This window comes from Cnephaeus nilssonii (genome assembly GCF_951640355.1).
Source record: "Cnephaeus nilssonii genome assembly, chromosome: 14".
Lineage (NCBI taxonomy): Eukaryota > Metazoa > Chordata > Mammalia > Chiroptera > Vespertilionidae > Cnephaeus > Cnephaeus nilssonii.
Genome location: NC_137085.1, coordinates 48,419,658 through 48,439,843, shown reverse-complemented (window position 1 = coordinate 48,439,843; position 20,186 = coordinate 48,419,658). Strand labels below are relative to the sequence as shown.

The following is a 20,186-nucleotide window of genomic DNA, read 5'->3' as shown; positions in this document are numbered from 1 at the left end:
TATAATTGACATATAACATCATATAAGTTTAAGGTATACAACGTAATGATTTTACATATGTATATATTGTGAAATGATTACCACAATAAGGTTATTTAACACATCCATTGCCTCACATAGTGATAATTTTTTGTACGTGTGGTGAGAACTTTTAAGATCTGTTCTCTAAGCAACTTTTAAGTATATGCCAAGACCAATATCAAGGAGCTTTTCCCCTATGTTCTCTTTTAGGAGTTTTATGGGTTCAGGTTTTACATTTAAGTCTTTAATGCATTTTGAGTTAATTTTTGTGTATGGTGTAAGATAGTGGCCCAGTTTCATTTTTTTTCTCATGTGGCTGATTAGTTTTCCCAACACTATTTATTGAAGAAATTACCTTTTTTTGATTGAGTAGTCTTGGTTTCTTTGTTAAATATTTAGGTGACCGTATATGCGTGCATTTATTTCTTGGTTTTCAATTCTGTTCCATTGATCTATGTGTCTGTTTTATGCCAGTACTGTACTGTTTTGATTGCTATGACTTTGTAATATAGTTTGAAACCAGGAAGCATGGTGCCTCCAGTTTTGTTTTTCTTTCTCAGGATTACTTTGGCCATTCAGGGTCTTTTGTGGTTTTTTATTAACTTTAGGATTTTTTTCTATTTCTAAAATTGTCATTGGAATCTTGATAGAGATTGCATTGAATCTATAGATGGTTTGGGGTAGGATGGCCATTTTAACAGTATTAATTTTTCATTTTACTCTGTCTTAAAGGCTTTGTCAGATTAGTTATTTGAGTGTCATAAATGGAAAATGTATCCCTTATGTTAATTATAGATTTGTATTAAAAAGAGAAACATCTTGGGAATTTATCCATCTCTCTAGAGTATTTGAGGATGACATATAAATAAGCATGACTATAAAGTAAACATGAAAGAGAATAAAGTCCAATCTTTATTCACTCAAATTATATCTGAGGTTTCAAAATTCAACATCTTTTATCTCTATTTGGTTTATTTTAGAAAATGAGGATATCACAGAAAAAGAGTAACATATGCATGTTCTGAGACTTGTCAGAGAATTCCTGATTTGTTAAATTAAGATGGGACATCTACAATTCCCAGAGAAGAAGTCAGATTGGTATTAGCAGTTCTTAAAAATCCTTAGTTCTTGAGGACAGGAACAAAATTTCCTCAAACCTTTCTTCAAATAGGGCACATTTCATATCAAAGGATTAATAACCCTCCTTAAGCACCTAACATACAGCCATGGACTAATTAGGCCCATTTGGGGTGAGGGCTCTTTAAGATCTCTTATATTTTAAAAATACATCAGATTTGAAATGCTTTGTCAGAACTAGAAAAAAAGAACAAGGGCAAATCCCTCTGTATGCAGATATGCAGTGTGTGTGTGTGTGGGGGGGGGGGGGGTAGGGGGGCGGGATGTCTTTATTTGCCTCTTTCCTTTACCTCCTTACCAGTGATTTTTTTTTTTTAAATTTCACTTTGAGCCCATGCTATTCCCTTAAGCTCCTCTTGGGATGGCTTTTTCTACTTTATATTTTGAGAGATATTAACAGTGCATTTTCTTAGGAGACTCAGTGTTTAAACTTGGGAAAAATAATTATGTTGTTTTAGCAAGAATATCCAGCCACTTGTTTTAAATATCCAGCCACAGCGTCTTAATGGGGCACAGTGCATCTAGGGAATATGGCTTGGAGAAGTGCCACATGGGTGTGAAAACATGATGGTAACCCATTATATTTATTTTGTTTTATTTTTTATATTAATCCTCACCTGAGGATATTTTTTTCATTGATTTTTACAGAGAATAGAAGGAAAAGAGGGAAGGAGAGAGAGGGAGGGAGGGAGAGAGAGAGGGAGGGAGGGAGGAAGGGAGAGAGGAAGGAAGGAGAAATCCAACAATGTTAGGTTAGAATGAGTATTAAACTTTATCCACCCAGAGAAATCAGAGAAATGATATGATCTACCCATGGTAACTTGGTTAGGTGTAGAGTTAGGGTTAGAACTAGAACCCTAATATCCCAAGTCTGTTTGTTCCTCAATCCAGGCTGTTTGTACTGCACAAGATGCCTAATTCTTCCTTTCTTTCTTGCCATTTCATTCCTGTTGTGTTTTCTGAGGTTATATATAGCTATGTAAACTCTATTAATAATATCTCCACCAATAAATTGTGGATAATAGTACTTAGTTTCCTACAATGAGTGTAGTGACACATTTTAAATGAATTGAGGATAACAGAAAATTATAATATGGAAGGCACTCTCACACAAGCTGTGAATGAAATATAAGTCAGTCCAAATAGCAATTTATGGTCTCACCCATGTGAAAGAATAATAACTTTAGAATGTGCCACAAAGGCAGGTTTAAGATAATCATGAGTAGATTTTTTTGTGTGTATTTCTATTTTAGAATAAAATTATCTCAGAGCTAAATTCTACTTGGCAGTATTTGTCCAAAGCTCTGGAAAAAGATATATATGAAATTAAAGTGTGTGTTTTTTTTTCAAATTTGGAAGAGCCACATCAGGATGCTAACAAGGAAATGTGCCCCCTCTAATTATTATGTCCTTTTTTTTTTTTTTTTTTTTTTTTTTTAGTAACCCCACTCATATTGAAATCATGAGAGGGGAAAAACCTAATTGGCCCATTCTGGGATACATCTCATCTACTGACCAGAGGAGAGCAGGGTATATTCTCTGCAATACATAAATGGAGCTGTATTTACCAAAATTAGAGGATATTCATGCTGGAAAGGGAGAAGTAACAAGTGTCCACTACTGTCCCTTAGATTTGTCCCTTTGCCCTTTCCCCCATGTTATCATAATGTGCAGGTGTAGCACAAAGGGACATGGACTTGAATTTTAAGACTCCCTAATCTTGAACAAGTCATCTGTAACCTTTTGTGCCCTAGTTTTCTCATTTGTAAAACTAGAGGCCTTTAACATGTTGTTGCAAAATTTTCTTCCTGCTTCATGTAGTAAGAATTTATGGTGCAAACTTTGGTGCTGTCCATAGTTCTGACAATTTAAGATGAAATCTTTATAACTGTAATTTGAAAGCTTTATTATGATAAATAACCCAAATTAGAGTTTTAGTCTGGTTAAATATCAAGATTCTGAAGGCAGGGCTTAATTAGCTACCCAGGAGAAATATCGGAATTAAGCGATATAGTGCAGTGCTCATCTATGTTTTGGTCTGTCTGACATTCATTTACTCTTCTTTAGTTAACAGCACCATGAAGATTTTCCTTTGGTCAATCAGTCATCCTCCATCGGTCCATATGATTCAACTAGAGTTGACTTCACCCCTGATTTCCCCTCATTTTTACTCCTCATTTTTGCAGTGAGGGATTGTAGTTCTGTAAAAGATCCCAGATGAGAGCTCTGAGGAGTTGGCTTTAGTGTCCAGTACCAGGTAGGGAAAGCTTAGCATCTTTGGAGCACAAATAGGACAGAAACAGTGAAAAATCACATACAGTGGAGCCGGGGAAAAGCAGGACCTGGACATGGAATAAGCTAGTTTCAGGTGTTGAACAGAGGGCTTCATTTAGGAGGCTGAGTGCTTCCCATAAACCCCAACAAAAGAAGAGGTGAAGCCACCTGGGTCTCTGGGAAGTCATTCGTCGGAGAGAAAAATTTAGCATCTCTTCCAGCAGATGAGCAGTACTTAGAGTCAAAGACAAGTCTTGGAGCAGAGTGAGGTTCAGGAAGGGGGAGATAAGTGATAACGTTTGAGTAAGAATGAAGAGTTCAATTTCAGTTCAACATTAGCTGAGATTCTTGTGGGAACCACAGACATAAAAGTACAGTACTATTAAGCAAATGTAATGATATGGATGAACACATTGGGTGGTGTTGTGTTGGGGAGACTGTTCAGGGACAACTTCCTGGTGGAAATAAGATCTGAGCCATCTTAAAAGAAATATAAGAGCTATGGGAGAGAAGTTCATTGCAAACCTGAGGTACAACATGAGCAAGGAGCAAGGGAAGCAGAGTGGCAATAAGTGGGCATGTCCAAGTGGGAATTACCAGGTGTATCTGTCAAATCAGAAGCTGTTCAGTGCAGTGGAGCCTGAGCCCAAGGAAAGGAGAAGATAGTAAGTGAGCTGGAGAAGGAAGCAGCGCCCAGATTATGAAAGGCCTTTGGTATCTTGAGAAAGAATTTGGTCATTTTTCTGTAAATCAGAGCTCACAAGTTGGTAAACCATGAGCTAATTTTGACCCTCAGATATTTTATTGAGCCTATACAATATTATTTTAAAAATTGAAATATCGCCGAAACTGGTTTGGCTCAGTGGATAGAGCATCAGCCTGCGGACTCAAGGGTCCCAGGTTCGATTCCGGTCAAGGGCATGTACCTTGGTTGCGGGCACATCCCCAGTAGGGGGTGTGCAAGAGGCAGCTGATCGATGTTTCTCTCTCATCAATGTTTCTAACTTTCTATCCCTCTCTCTTCCTCTCTGTAAAAAAATCAATAAAATATATTTTAAAAAAATTGAAATATCATTTAACAATTGGGAGGTTTCACATATAAAAAAATCTAGATTTCTGGTCTTTCTAGAAAAAAAAAAATGAGAGCTGACAATACTGAGCCTGCACGCTGATATGGTGAAAATTACCCAGAAATAAATACTAGCTGTCTGATTGGGGTATGTGCATTTCCAGTCTCGCTCAGGCCCCAGCACCTGCTTCCTCAACCAGCACTCAGCTTCTCTCTTTTTATCTGCATGGCCCTTGTAATAAAGAAAGAACCTGAGAAGGATTTAGATATGAGTATATACAGTGTGAGTTGCCCCCAAAATACTATATGTTCATGAGTAGGTCCTTTAGTACCGCGGGTCTTTAGTTTCTTCATCTCTTAAATACAGACTATTTTATTTCCAAGGTCCCGACCTGCTCTATCACTCTATGATTCTATTATTAACAGTGATGAAAAATGCTCTACTACTTTACATTTTTCAAAGATGTTATACTTTTTTCACAGCTCCTGTGAGATAAACACTATGTTTCTGATTGAACAGATGAGTAAAATGAGGTCCACAGAGACTAAGAAACAAATCCTGTGCCCTTTCTCCCACACCACACTACACTGTAAGGCTATGCCTGAATATCCCTTTTTTTCATATTCCCCAGAGTTGGCACATAATGATTAAAATAACAAAATGCAACCAACTAGCATCTATGAGATAAAACTCCAAGGGAACAGGTCAGATTCCATATACTAAACAATAAGTGGCCTTATATATTTTTTAAATCCTCATGTTTTTTGTGTGAGATATTTTGGCATCCTGAGAGGAAGGAGCTAAATCAGAACTCATAAGAAGGTTTTTATTCCATTCTTTTCAGATAGTTTATGCAAGCATAAAATCTTTAAAACAATCCTATGTAATAAAGAGGTAATATGCAAATTGACAGTCACTCCAACACACAAGATGGCCACCCCCATGTGGTCAAAGATGGCCACCCCATGTGGACACAAGATGGCTGCCACAAGATGGCGGGCAGTGGACGGCAGTTGGGGAGATCAGGCCTGCAGGGGAGGGCAGTTGGGGGTGATCAGGCCTGCAGGGGAGGGCAGTTTGGGGGGATCAGGCCTGCAGGGGAGGGCAGTTAGGGGTGACCGGGCTGGCAGAGGAGGGCAGTTGGAGGTGACCAGACCTGTAGGGGAGGACAGTTGGGGGGAACCCAGGCCAGAGGGGAGGGCTGTTGGGGGGGACCAGGCCCGCAGGGGAGGGCAGTTGTGGGGCACCAGGCCTGCAGGGGAAGGCCTTTGCGAGTGACCAGGCCTACAGGGGAGGGCAGTTGGGAGGGACAAGGCCTTAAGGGGAGGGCAGTTGGGGGTGATCAGGCTGGCAAGGGAGGGCAGTTAGGGGTGACTGGGCCAGCAGGGGAGGGCTGTTGGGGGCTACCAGGCCTGCAGGGGAGGACAGTTAGGAGCAACCAGGCCAGCAGGGGAGGGCAGTTAGGGGCAATTGGGCCCGCAGGGGAGCAGTTAGGTGTCGATCAGGCTGGCAGGGGAGTGGTTAGGGACAATCAGGCAGGCAGGCAGGTGAGCAGTTGGGAGCCACCAGTCCTGGATTGTTAGAGGGATGTCCCAGATTGGAGAGGGTGCAGGCTCGGCTGAGGGACATCTCCCCCCCCCCCCCCCATGCACAAATTTCGTGCACTGGGCCTCTAGTTTTGTAATAAAAACTGAAGGCAATTTTTAATCCTCAGATGCAACAAAGCCTGGACTTGAGTGAGAGGGTGTATCTGCAGGGAATGCAAATGTCACTGGTTCCATATACACCAGGGTTTGTCTTCTTATGAGTTCATCTGAAGGGAGAGGAAGCCAGACTTCTAATGTTGGAATGTCTTGCTTTCTTTATGATAACTGACAAGGTGATTGGAATACCAGACTTGTGAAGTCATGTCCAGCAGCCAGATGTTTTGCTTTATACAGGTGAATTTGAAGTTACTGGAAAGAAGAGGCTAATGGAATTGCTAAGTTTGGCTTAATGATACACATATGGCAAATAGACTAAAGCCAAGAGCTCATCATTCCTGTTCATTCGAGAAAAATGTGTGAACAGGAAGATAATTGAGATAATGATACTGCCTGGGTCGGTGTGTTCAGTGGTTAGAGCGTCAGTCTACACACGGAAGGGTCTTGGGTTCAGTTCCCAGTCAAGGTCACCTACCTGGGTTGCAGGTTCAATACTGGGCCCCTACTGGGGCACGTGCAGGAAGCAACCAATCTATGTGTCTCTCTCACAACAATGTTTCTCTCCCTCTCTTTCCCTCCCTCCTTCTCTCTCTCTCTCTCTCTCTCTCTCTCTCTCTCAAAAAAAAAAAAAAAAAAAAGGAAAGAATATCTTCCAGTGAGGATTAAAAAAAAAAGATAATAATGCTAACCAAGACAAAAAGGCAAAGCGAAAACTTAGCATGTTATTACATATCATCTCTGATGAGGGAACAAAAGGACATTCCTTAGGTGTCTTTATTATTGTGTATGTGAAGCATAGTAATTATTAGGATGCTCTTGTGAATCAACAGAAGTGGTATATATTATTTTGCAGAAGAGTCTTTGTATGTTTGAGATGGTGATTGATAGAAGGGCATCCTGAGTTGAATAAGAAAACTCAAGATCACATTTCAAACAATCAGTTCCCATCAGTTTCTTCTGGTCATCATCCAATGATCAATCACCAGATCAAGAGATTTCTCTTCTTTCTCCCATGGTCCTATCCCTTAACCCTTTCTAGGGTTCCTCTGTGGTGAATCACTAGCACCTCACACAGCTTCAGGGAGTCAAGTCTCCTCGACTGTTTGTGGAGAAGCTTTGGATAGAACCTCTACAGTCAGGCAACAGACAGGAAGGGACACACATAGCAGAACTATAGTGTCAACCTGAGATGGATTAACATAAACCCACTTCTTTGAACCCAGCTATTTCCTGTTGCACTTAGGTAAAACAAGGACCTTTCTGATGAGTTCCCAGGGCAATCCAGAGTTTAGGTCAAATCTGCTTTCTTTGCAATCACTTGACATATAAGCTTATTATTTCTTTTCCTGAACCTCACATTCACTTCTTGAAGTTGTTTCTAGAAAACATGTTTGGCAAATATGTTTTCTAAACAGCGTCCTTTTGATTCCTTTAATCCCATTTTACCTCCCTTTTCAACCCTGGTTATTTCCTTCTCCACCATTGCTCTCAGTTTAGTCTGTTTAACAGTTGGGTAACACTTCTTTCCTTTGGTCTTTCTCTCGGATTTTAAGAACCCTGCATCTTCAATGTTTATTTTTCTTCTAACTTACCATGAATGAGAATTACCTTTTATGGGAGAGACCAGACTTCTGGTCAAGTTAGAAAAGTTAATTAGTATTTGGACACATCCCTGTTTGCTCTAAAATGCAGATTTGATAGATAAAACATGAAGAAGGAAAACAAACAAAAAAAACCCCAACATGAAATGGAATCTTCTGTTATTGCAGCTCTCATAAATTAAAATAGTCAAATTTTATTAGGTTAAACATTGGTTATATATTGAGTCAGTGGACTAAAGATATAAGATAAGTATTCCTGTATATCAGAAATGAACAAACAGTATAGGTGGTAAGTGGGCTGGAGTTACAGGCTTGCTGAGCTCTGGGTCTGGAAGCAGGCAGTAACAGTCAGGAGCTTGGCTCTTTCAGGTAACAGGGACTCAAAAATGCTCCATGGGAGTTGGAGAATTGAACACAGGATTGTGACTTGAAGCCAGGTGCTGGAATGCACTCAATGTCTCATAAAAAATGACTAGGAGGGAAAAAACCTGCTTCCAACTAATGCTTGGAGCCTGTGCATCCTGGCACATGCCTGATTTGGACACAGGCCCAGTGGTTTGGCCAGCAGCTGAGCCAAGCTGCCTGCTGACTCAGTAACGTGATGGGCAATGCTCCAGTTATCACCACGGGGCATCTCTAAGCTGTTCTTATGAGGTTGTGTCCTGCATTGAGTTCTGGGGCAACAAGTAGAGGCAACTTCAAAACTCTTAGAAAGAGAGATGGCAAAGAGGAGTCTAATGGTAGGAAAGACATGAATTCACTATAAATGAGATTGATTTATTCATTAATTTAATTGCATTAATTTACCTGACAAAAATTTTAAGATATTCAAGGAGAAAAAGGAAGGCATAACATAATTGAAAATAAGAAATTATAGGACAAAAGTAATAGAAATGAAACCTGAAGTGAAAAAGGATAAATTAGAAATCCTGGAAAAATAGAAAAAAAAAGTCTTTGAAATATAAAATTTTATTCTTGTAGGAAGAATTAATGAATTGGAAGATAGTATTAAAGAATTCACACTCAGAATGTAGAGAGACAAAGGGATAAAAAAGATGAAATCATGTTGAAGAGACAATAGATTGAGCTTGAGAGGGACCAACATTGACCATTGAGTACATTTTGATTCCACATTAGACCCCTGTATATAATTCCTCAGAGTAGGCCAGACAGTGCTATTTCTAATGAAAATCTACATATGTTAGAAGATTGTACAAAACATGCAAGGGAGTGATAAACACCAAATTCAAGATAGTCTGTTGTTTCTGAAGTAGGACTGGGATTGGTCTAGAAAATTTCACGCTGCCACACTATCTCACAATCTTTTTGGCTCATTTCACCTCCTTAGGAACATGAGCATTGGTCTCCTTGTCTTCAGAACTTCCTGTTGTTGATTATGGGGTGGACTGGTCCAGAGTCAGATTGCTTGGGATCATATCCTATCTCTTCAACTACTGGCTGAGTGACTTTAGGCAAGTTACCAAATCTCTCTTTGCATGCCTCAGTTTCCTTACCTATAAAACAGGTGTCATCATGATACCTACTTCATGGAGGTACTTGAGGATTAAATGAAAGCAATTATTTATACAGACACACAACTAAAATATTTAGAAAATATAGATATGTAAAAAGAATAAAACAATCCCATCTAAATCATATCAATGTCTTGATGGAGAAATCTGTAGTCTTCTTTGTGGATGTGCATATAAATATACCCTAATAAATCCAAGCCCCTCATATAGTTTTGGGGCCAGCAAGCAAAATTAGTATTTAAAGAACTCAAATTCTTTATTTGCCACTATATTTCTATAGTAAGTTTTTACAACTCTTTCCTCTTCTATCCCATTTCCTCCCACCTTGGTGCTGTTTTCACACCCCCTAAAAACTCATCTCCCCCACCTCAAGATCCTTTTCTCTATATTTCAGCACTTTATTATATAGATGTAGTAATCCTGTAGACGGAAGTCTTTTTCTCTTTCATTCCATCTTTCTCCATTGTTCTAATTACACGTGACAAAACGCAAAGACAGAACTCTTCTTAAAGCAAGATGTCATGGATGGTAATCATATAGATAGCTTGAGGGTCATGGCAGCAGTGACATTGGGAACTGGGGCAGACAAAGACTGAGTTTGCTTTGGAGATGGAGGGAGGAAGAATGTGAACTTTATGAGGTTACAATTTTTATTGTATTTCCTATTAGCATGAGAATATAGTTTATATTAATTTGAAACCAACTTTTAAACTTAATATGTTACAAATATCTCCTTTGTCTTTAATATATTTCTACAATACCACTTTCTGTGCATAGTATCTCATAATATAGATTAAACATTTCTCTACAGTTTTCTCCAATTTTTTTATACTATGAACAAAGCTCGGATGATCCTCCTCATAGTTTCATCTATGTTTATAACTAAATTCATGGCAGAAGCATTGTTGGGTCTAAGGATATACCAAATATCGAAGGCTTTTTCTATACAGATGGTCCCTGATTTACAATGGTTTGATTTACAATTTTTTGACTTTACAATGGTTTGAAAGTGATATCCTATATAATAAAAGGCTAATATGCAAATAGACCAAACAGCAGAATGACCGTCTGCTATGATGCGCACTGACCACCAGGGGGGCAGACACTCAATGAAGGAGCTGCCCCCTGGTGGTCAGTGTGCTCCCACAGGGGGAGTGCTGCTCAGCCAGAAGCCGGGCTCACGGCTGGCAAGTGCAGCGGCCGTGGCGGCAGCCTCTCCCACCTCCACGGCAGCGTTAAGGATGTCTGAGTGCTGGCTTAGGCCCGCTCTAAGGATGTGCGACTCATGGCTTAGGCCCACTCCCCGAGAGCTCCTGGACTGCAAGAGAGTGCAGGCCGAGCTGAGGGACCCCCCCCCCCAAGTGCATGAATTTCGTGCACTGGGCCTCTAGGGCTGATAAATTACATGAGATATTCAATACTTTATTATAAAATGAGCTTTGTGTTAGGCAATTTTGCCCAACTGGAGGCTAATCTCAGTGTTCTGAGCAGGTTTAGGTAGCCTAGGCAAAACTATGATGTTCAGTAGGTGTATTAAATGCATTTCAATTTCTATATTTTCAACGTAGGATGGGTAGCATCTGTAGTAAAAAAAAAAATCAGCCTCAATGTGTGAGTCACAGATGAGCTTTTTTAAAGTATTCACATTTTCACCAATATCGTTGAGGTAGCTACAATCCACAGAAAACCTGGGAGAAGATTTTTGTTACAGGTTATTGTCTCAGTCTCTTTGAAGAGATTTAAATATAAGGCCCTTTTCAGTGGCATGGGAAATGTGTCTTTAAATACCGGATCATATAAACTTAATACCAAAGAACCTTTTTAAGAGGATGCCTTTTGAGGGTCCTGTGACAAGGGTCAGGAGACCCAGAGAAGGCAAAGTGACATTTGTCTGACAAGCTGAGGCATACTTCCCCCCTGAGAATCTGCTCAGCTCCTTGAAACTCTGCTTTTTGATTTATCACTCTGTGATTTTACCCAGCATTCCTTGCATCTGTCTCCTTCCCTTGAGTTTCATAATATCCTTCTATTTGTACTATTCTGGATATGAAACAGACAATGGAGAGAGGGGAAGTGAAGGGGGTGGGATAAGGAGAAGGAAAGAAGCAAGCAAAGAAAGTGTCTCCCAGGCCCGGCAAACCTTTGTGGAAAGGAGGAAACTGCAGAAATTCTTTAGGTTGGCCACATTCAATCCCCGCCAACTAGCCAAGTTTATCTCTACAAAGTGTTTCAGAGAACTGTTTAAGAGAGACAGAACTCTGAACTTCAGCTGTATTAATGACTGTGAGCAACCCGAATTCTTGTATAACTTTGAATACAAATCAGACAATTTGGTTCTTGCTGGCTTGATTCTGATTTATTTCTTGAATACAAATCTTGATTCTCCAGGGAGATTAGAATTTCTTGGTGGCCCAATCACATGTCCTTTGGCATCTCTCCTCAGCACACAGCTCAGCAATGAGCTCACAGTGGGTATGGGGCTGTATTCAGCATCTCATTTGCTTAAGCTGTGCATTAGGATTAAAACTCTTCATTGTCAAGATTTAAAATTTTTAACTTAACGAAATCAGAAAAAGTTAGCATGTCTTCTGGAGATCCAGAGGTAGAACTGGGATAAAACTGCAAACCACACTGGAGATCTGTAAGGAAGAAGGACTGGCTTACCTCGGGTAGAGGACAATATTGGGCTTCCAAGGAAGGTTTCTTCACATCCACCAATCCACTTAGCAAAATACTTGTTGAATATGCACAATGTTCTGTGATCAAATGCTGGTCTCCCTACCTGAGATGTTGGCCTCCCATTCTCTGTAAAACTTCTGTTAGTTTTAGCATCTCAGCTCAGATATGTCTTTGGAATAACTTATAAGATGATAGCGTACACACTGCTTCAGGTGGACTGTCTCTACTTCCTCTGTTGCCAGAGCGGTATTTGGCACATAGCAGATACTCATAAATATCTGTGGAATGAATGAGTAAATAAATGACTATTAACATTAACTGTTAGAGTGAGGCACTGGTCTTGGGTCCTCTAATTTTGAGGCTTCCACTCAACTGCAATTTAGGTAGACATTACTTGAATATCAGAACAGGTTTCTCCAGCAGCAGGTGGAAGAAGGGATTCCTGCACAGAAGGCAGTTAAAGCCAATGCTTTCAACACAGATGGGTTCTGACAAACAAGCCAACAGGTTTGCATCAATTAGGGGTAAGTACTTCTTTTTAGGGATCTAGAAATGAAGGCCCAGCTAAACCCACTTTTGACTTCATGGTTCCAACTTTATGCAAATCATTTCTCAGTATCCAAATGAGTTGGCAAAAAAATTGTGTCTATATTTATTATGCATACTCTTCCAGGAATTTCAATAGTTGGCTGTAAATCTCTGTATAGATTAACTGAGGAACTTTTTTAGGAAAGCCTATTTTGGATTAAGACAATGATAATTAGAGCAACATTTATATGGCTCTATCGCAGAATAATTTTCTGGGCATGCTGGTTGGGTAAAACAGTTCTCCTTCGCAGATAGTTACAGGTTATAAACACCTGGTAAACAAGCTTCTGTTGACTAATCTGGGACTCTAACTCCCATTTCATATACTGTGTTAGAAAACATAGTCTGTGTTTCACACAACAAATTTACAAACAGGATTTTTGGAACACAGGACTTGCATTATACTAGTACGTCTCAACAATTTTCAGTGGCTCTATTGCCACTGAACTTTAAACCTGGTGTTGAAAGCATTCTTAGCTTTCCAAATTTATGTCCCACAATTCCTTCACATAACCCCATGTTGTTAACAGCCAAATTGAACTGCACACGCTTACTAAACCTATAATGCTTCCAGCTGCGACACATTTGCTCAAGCTGTTCCCCTACTTCTGTTTGTTAAAATCTTGTTCTCCCTCAGAAAATCAGCTGTAACCTTTTCTGATCTCCCTCAGTATCACCACTTCCTCTTGTAAACACCAAAGGTACTTTGTTTCTTGTTTTTTGTTTTCATGGCTGACATTGTTTTATTTGTACTCCCACCCATTTTTTTTCTCTTACCCAGATTTTTATTTTTAATTTAGTTTTATTGTTTAAAGTATTACAAATAGTAGTACATATGTCTTACTTTTTTCCCTATTGACCTTCCCCCGGTTTCCCCTACCCTCCTACCCCCGGCACATGCCACTTCCTCCTGTAAATACCAAAGGTACTTTGTTTCTGCATAAAAAAAGATGACAGTGGGGGAAACCAAGATGGCGGCATAGGTAAACACCTAAACTGCAGCCTCGCACAACAATTTCAAAAATACAACTAAAAGACAAAACGGACATCATCCAGAACCACAGGAAAGCTGGCTGACTGAAACGCCTACAACTAGAAGGAAAGAGAAAACCACAAGGAAAATCAGAGGAGCTGTAAAAACCTAAGGTACGGAGACACGGGCGCGTGCGCGTGCGGGGAGGACGGAGCCGGAGAGGACAGGGCGGCTGAGTGCCTGGCCGGCGTTCTCTAGCAGGAAGGAGATAAAAGCTCCAGATTGCGCTGAACCCCAGCTCTGACTGCACTGAACCCCAGTTCCAGGCGAGACCCTGGGGACCCAGGCTCATACTGAGGGAATCTGGGCTGTAAGTCAGAAACTCAGGGGAGTGGCAAAAGGCAGAGCTCCGGAGGCGTGCATGTAAATGCGCGCAGAGGACGGACTGTTGACTGTGCCACTGAATTGCCCTAGCGGGAAGGAGACAAAAGCTCCGGACTGCGCTGAGCCCCAGTTCCGACTGCACTGAACCCCAGTTCCGGGTGAGAATCTGGGAATCCAGATTCATTGGGGGAGAGACTAGACTGTTTGGCAGCAGACGAAACTCCAGGGCGCCTTTCTCTCAGAGGTGCTTGCAGGGAGTACCGAGGGACACTGAGGGACACTGAGACCCAGGAACCTCATAGGGCGGGGCTAATGGGAAGCCAAGGCTGTAGGCTCCACCCTGAAACTCCGCCCCATCCAAGCTGAGCACAGAGGCTTTTACAATTTTGCAAGTCTAGTCGAATAAGGCTGTCTCCCAGCGTAGACACAGCTGATCCTCACAGCCAATTGGCCTGGAGGTCAAATCCTCCCAGTGTACCAACAGCAATCAAGGCTTAACAACACCAAGACTTTGCACTCAGCCCACAAAGGGGTGTACCAAGAGCGACCACCTAGGGTGATTGGGGAAGCTGAAGTACCGGCCCCTATAGGTCACTGACCACACAAAGCCACTCCATCAACACAGGGAGGCAGCCAAAATGCGGAGACACCGAAGTAGGTCACGAACAGGAGAGATGGAGGAAAGTAAACTAATGGACGGCACAGTGTTCAGAACCACATTTATAAGGTTACTCAAGAATCTTCTAAAAACCGCTGAGAAACTTGAAGAGACCTTCAAGGACCTTAATGAGAATACCAAAAAAAAGGGAAAAGGACCAGTCAGAAATTATGCATACACTGTCTGAAATAAAGAATATACAGACACTCAACTGTAGACCACCATACCCGAAGAGTCAAACCAAAGTTCTGGAACATGAGGAAGCAAAAAACACCCAACAAGAGAGGCGGAAAGAAAGAAGAATCCAAAAGTGTGAGGATAGCGTAAGGAGCCTCTAGGACGGCTTTAAGCGTACCAACATCCGAATTTTTGGGGTGCCAGAAGAAGAGAGAGAGCAAGATACTGAAAACCTATTTGAAGAAATAATGACAGAAAACTTCCCCCACCTGGTGAAAGAAATAGACTTACAAGTTCAGGAAGCACACAGAACCCCAAACAAGAGGAATCCAAAGAGGACCACACCAAGACACATCATAATTAAAATGCCAAGGGCAAAAGACAAAGAGAGAATCTTGAAAGCAGCAAGAGAAAAATAGTTAGTTACCTACAAGGGAGTACCCATACGACTGTCAGCTGATTTCTCAACAGAAACTATGCAGGCCAGATGGGAGTGGCAAGAAATATTCAAAGTGCTGAACAGCAAGAACCTACAACCAAGATTACTCTACCCAGCAAAGCTATCATTCAGAATTGAAGGTCAGACAAAGAGCTTCACAGACAAGAAAAAGCTGAAGGAGTTCATCACCACCAAACCAGGATTACATGAAATGCTGAAGGGTATTCTTTAAGAAGAGGAAGAAGAATAAAAAGGTAAAGGTAAAAATTATGAACAACAAAAAGACATCAAATACATACCTACCAACAAGTGAATCTAAAAATCAAGTGAATAAAAAATCTGAAGAACAGAATGGACTGGTGAATATAATAGAATCAGGGACATAGAAAGGGAGGCAATGGACAATTCTCAGGGGGAAGGGGGTCTGAGGGGTGCAGGAAGAAATTGGAGAAAAATCTTACACCTATGGATGAAGACAGTGGCGGGGGGGGGGGTAAGGGTATGGGGTGGGGTGGGGAATCAGGTGGAGGGGAGCTATGGGGGAACAAAAAAAGAGGAACACCTGTAATAATCTGAACAATAAAGATTTATTATAAAAAAAAGATGACAGTGCCATTTATCAAGCAACTTCTATATACTGACCTTTGCACTAAGCACTTCAAAAACAATGTTTAGTATAATCCTCATGACAGTTCTATGGGAATAGGCATTAATTTTACATGTGCCTCTTCCATAGTGCTCACTCTTTCTCTTCCCACTATCTGAATGCAGAGAGGGACAAGGTCCTTAGAGCAGGATTTGGCAAACTGAAGCCCACTGCCTGTTTCTGTAAATAAAGTTTTATTGGAACACAGCCATGCTCATTCATTTACACATTGTCTATGGTTGCTTTGTGTTACAATGGCAGAGTTGAATAGTTGTGACAGAGACCATATGGCCCACAAAACCTAAAATATTTACTATGGCCCTTTACAGGAAAAGTTTGCCAACCCCTGGAGTAAGAGGATGGTGAAACGACAAGATGGAAGGATCCTGAGTCCCTGATTAATTCACTGGAGCAGAACTCAACGTTCCCCCATCCCACCAACCTGCATTGCCCTGTGACGGAAGTAAGAAATAAATTTTCATTCTGTTAATACATCAAAACTACTGGGTTATTAGCCTCACTAATACAAGAGCCAGGTAAACATGCTAGCTGGCCAGGACAGCAATCAAATGATTCCTCTTTCCCCGATCTAAGGATATGCAAAGGTTGTTATTGAGTTCTCCTATTGGCTTCTGATGCCTTTTAAAAATTACAGATGAGTATAAGAGAAATTCTAGGACCTCAAATCAGAAATATGCTCCACATATTTTCTGAAGGCCTTGGTGACTGAGTTGCTAGTTATTAATTGATTAAATAAACACCGCAGGAAAAATGTCCCAACAATTTCTGAGGCATGTACTTAGTTGTTGTTCAGGTGGGGGAGGTCAAATTGAGACAATCTGTGAAGTACTTCTCCATTCCAGGCATCTCCAGAGTTAGGGGGGCTGAAACGGAAGCAGACATTTATTGGATGACAGCTTCTCTCTTGGAAGAACAGTTTGTGACATCTTTCTACTCCTTAGATGAAAAAATACTAGGGAAAGGAACCCACCTGGAGATAAAGATGAACTTTCCCATGATTGCTGGCATGTTGAAAGTGATTACAGTGCTCTAATGGAAATCTGAATTAAGTTCAGGGCCATCATCAGCTTATCTTTTGACTGTATTTTCTTTGGAAGAACAGCCTAGTCAGTAATCTGTAGGCCATTTGGGTTCCTTGCTCATTGCTGTCCTCAGGGATCACGATGGAAGCTGTTTATCCTCCTGCAGTTTTTGTTGTTTCTTTGCTTTAACAGCACATAGTGACCCTGGGGAAAATAAAGCTAGTTATAAATTAACTGATCCCAACTTCTTCATTTCATGGACCCATCAAAGTTCATGTTGGATAACTGTTGCCAAGATTATTTACGCGGGCCCTAGCCAAATACTTTCTACGCACACTACGAGCATGGGTCTCTACTGACAACAGTGCATCTTCCCTGCTGCTCTCGAATTCATCTAGACTGGGGATTGCAAATTTGTATCAACAGCCCACATGCCTCCTGCAGGCATGTTCTGTTTGAGCTTCACAGTATTTTAAAATCAGAATGATTTCATACAAAAGTCCAGGTTTCAACTTCTCTTAAAATTAAAACAGCCTAAAAATACTAAGCTCACACTCCCGTGTACCACCAATAATTTAGAGCTATAATTAGGCGGCATGCACCTTCCAGATGGATGTGGTTCCCAACACTCCCTCTTATCTTAGTTCTGGCCTGCCTTAGTCTTCATATCATCTGTCTGGTTTCTGGAATTCCTGGCTCTCACTCCAGGGCTTCTTGCTATCTCCTCTGCTTATCTCATTTTTTTTTAATTGATAGAGGGCTGGATTTAGAGTCAGATAACCTGGATTAGCAGCGGGTGCGAGCGGGGCTGGTGCCGGCGGCAGGTGCAAGCACCTGGTGGTACTGGGGCATGCGGGAGCAAAGAATTTTCAGTAACCACCAGAGGCTCTCCCTGATGACAGTGACCAGTGCCCCACCTTGGTCTGGCGCCCCCACTCACCTGCTCCACCATACCGCCACGGCCGACGCCCGCCATGTTCCGTGTGCACCCCCGATGGTCAGCGCATGTCATAGCGACTGGTTGTTCGGTTGTTCCGCTGTTAGGTCTATTTGCATATTAGGGTTATACTGTATATATGTGTGTGTATGTATATGTGTTTATATATATATATAATTGCCAGCTAGACTCTAATCTAGCTGAGAAACCTAGAGAGACGCTGCTAGAGGTTCTACATCATTAAAGTATTATAAATTAAGATATCCAAACTCTGTGTGGTGTAGGCTCAGAGTTTTGATTTTCATAGGTAACTTTTTTTTCCTTTCTCAAAACCCCAGGCAGGTGGTATGTTTATGCAGGGAGTTCAGTTCCATCCTCCTAAAGGCCTGCACTCACATTTTTTTTGTTTGCTTTCTGTAGGTGTTAGGAAACGAGTTCCCTTGCCTAAAGGGCCCATAACTCCATCGGAAACTTCTGTGGCTTCCTTCTGGTATCAGCTCATATTTACTCCTCTGGCTTGATTTCATGCCATTCTTGGCACCTGAGGATCCATTTTTTTCTTATCAAATTTGGTTATGTGGATAATATTTTGTTACATTGTATCTAGTATTTCTGTGTGGCAAGGGGTATATTAGGGTCGGCTCAGTGGGCTGAGTGGTCAGAAATGGTCTAGTACATTTTCTATGTATTATTATTACTAGAGGCCCAGTGCACGAAATTTGTGCCTGCACACTTTCCAATCTGGGATCTCTCTCACAATCCTGGACCACTGGCTCCTAATCGCTCACCTGCCTGCCTGTCTGGTTGCCCCTAATTGCCCCCCCCCACCGGCCTGATCTCCCCTCACTACCTCTGTGTGCTGGCCTGATCACCCCTAACTGCCCACCCCCCTGCCGGTCTGGTTGCCCCTAGCTGCCCCCCACTACCGGCCGGATTGCCTCCAACTGCCCTCTCCCTGCTGGCCTGGTTGCTCCTAACTGCCCCCGCCCGCCGGCCTGGTCGCCCCCAACTACCCCCCTCTGCTGGCCTGGTTGCCCCTAACTGCTGCCCCCTCCGCCCCCCGCTGGCCTGGTCGCCCCACGCAGCCTGCTTGTTCAGTTGTTTGGTCGTCCCTTACTAACACCCCTGCCGGCCTGGTCGCCCTACGCAGCCTGCTTGTTCAGTTGTTTGGTCGTCCCTCAGGCCAGCCCTGGGCAGCTGGGGGCTGAGGGGACTGGGGGACTCTGGAGGCAGGCTCGTGGAGTGGCCGCACTCCTGCCACCCTGGTGGGGCTGAGGGGACTGGGCTCTGCCATCTTGTGGCTGTGGGTGCTGCCATCTTTGAGGGTGTGGCAGTCAATTAGCATATTCCCTCATTGGCTGTGGGTGCCACCATCTTTATGAGGGTATGACGGTCAGTTAGCATATTCCCTCTTTATTAGATAGGATAATTACTTTGTAATGAAGTATAACATATTGTCCTGTCATTTGACATAGGTATACATCCCTTGTCACAAGAGAGGAAAATCCTGCAGGCCAGTTGCCATCTGGCATTGGGCTTCAAACTCAAGGAATTTAAAAATGTGTATATAATCTGGGTCCTGAGCTTGAATTCCAGTGCCAAGAGGACAGCTGGTTTACAGGAGCCCAAGAAGGATATCTTTGAACCCTACCCCTTACCACAGTGTCTGGCACCCAATAGTTGTTGCTAAATAAATGTCTGTATAATTGAATAGGAATTGAATTATAATTGGAGAAGATGGGAATTCTTGTCATATACTTTACAGTGGAATAAAAGTCCTGGAATGCCCGGCTGGCATGGCTCAGTGGTTGAGCATCGACCTGTGAACCAGGAGGTCACAGTTCGATTCCCAGTCAGGGCACATGCTCAGGTTGTGGGATTGATCCCCAATGTGGGGCATGCAGGAGGCAGCCGATCGATGATTGTCTCTCATCATTGATGTTTCTGTCTCTCTCTTCCTCTCTGAAATCAATAAAAAAAATACATTTTTTAAAAAAGTCCTGGAATTAGGACAGAGAATTGAGATCAGGATGTTTTTTCAAGACCCAGAATACTTTGTAGTCTCAATAGAACATCCATCTTACTGTTCCGTGGCCTTTCATGTATTCATAAAATATAGATGACAACAATGCTGTCTGAAGTTCTGAGGTGACATTTTTATGAATGATTCATTTTTTCATTCAAATATCATATACTGGTTATTTACTATGTGCAAAGTATATTTGCTAGCTTCTATGTGGCATAAAGTGATGACTAAGACCCAGACTCTACCCTCAACTACTTGACAGCTTAATGTTAGGCGGTGGGGTCAAAAATATCCATTA

General features: G+C 41.8%; 1 long non-coding RNA gene across 1 annotated transcript in view; it reads left to right on the top strand.

Annotated features, from left to right (window-relative positions):
- The window catches only part of LOC307111344, a 54,595-nt gene that overhangs the window by 31,633 nt on the left and 2,776 nt on the right, over positions 1 to 20,186 (top strand). The window contains exon 2 of the long non-coding RNA XR_013814542.1: positions 16,212 to 16,345. This is a non-coding gene — a long non-coding RNA (uncharacterized lncRNA). The remainder of the gene's footprint in view (positions 1 to 16,211; positions 16,346 to 20,186) is intronic.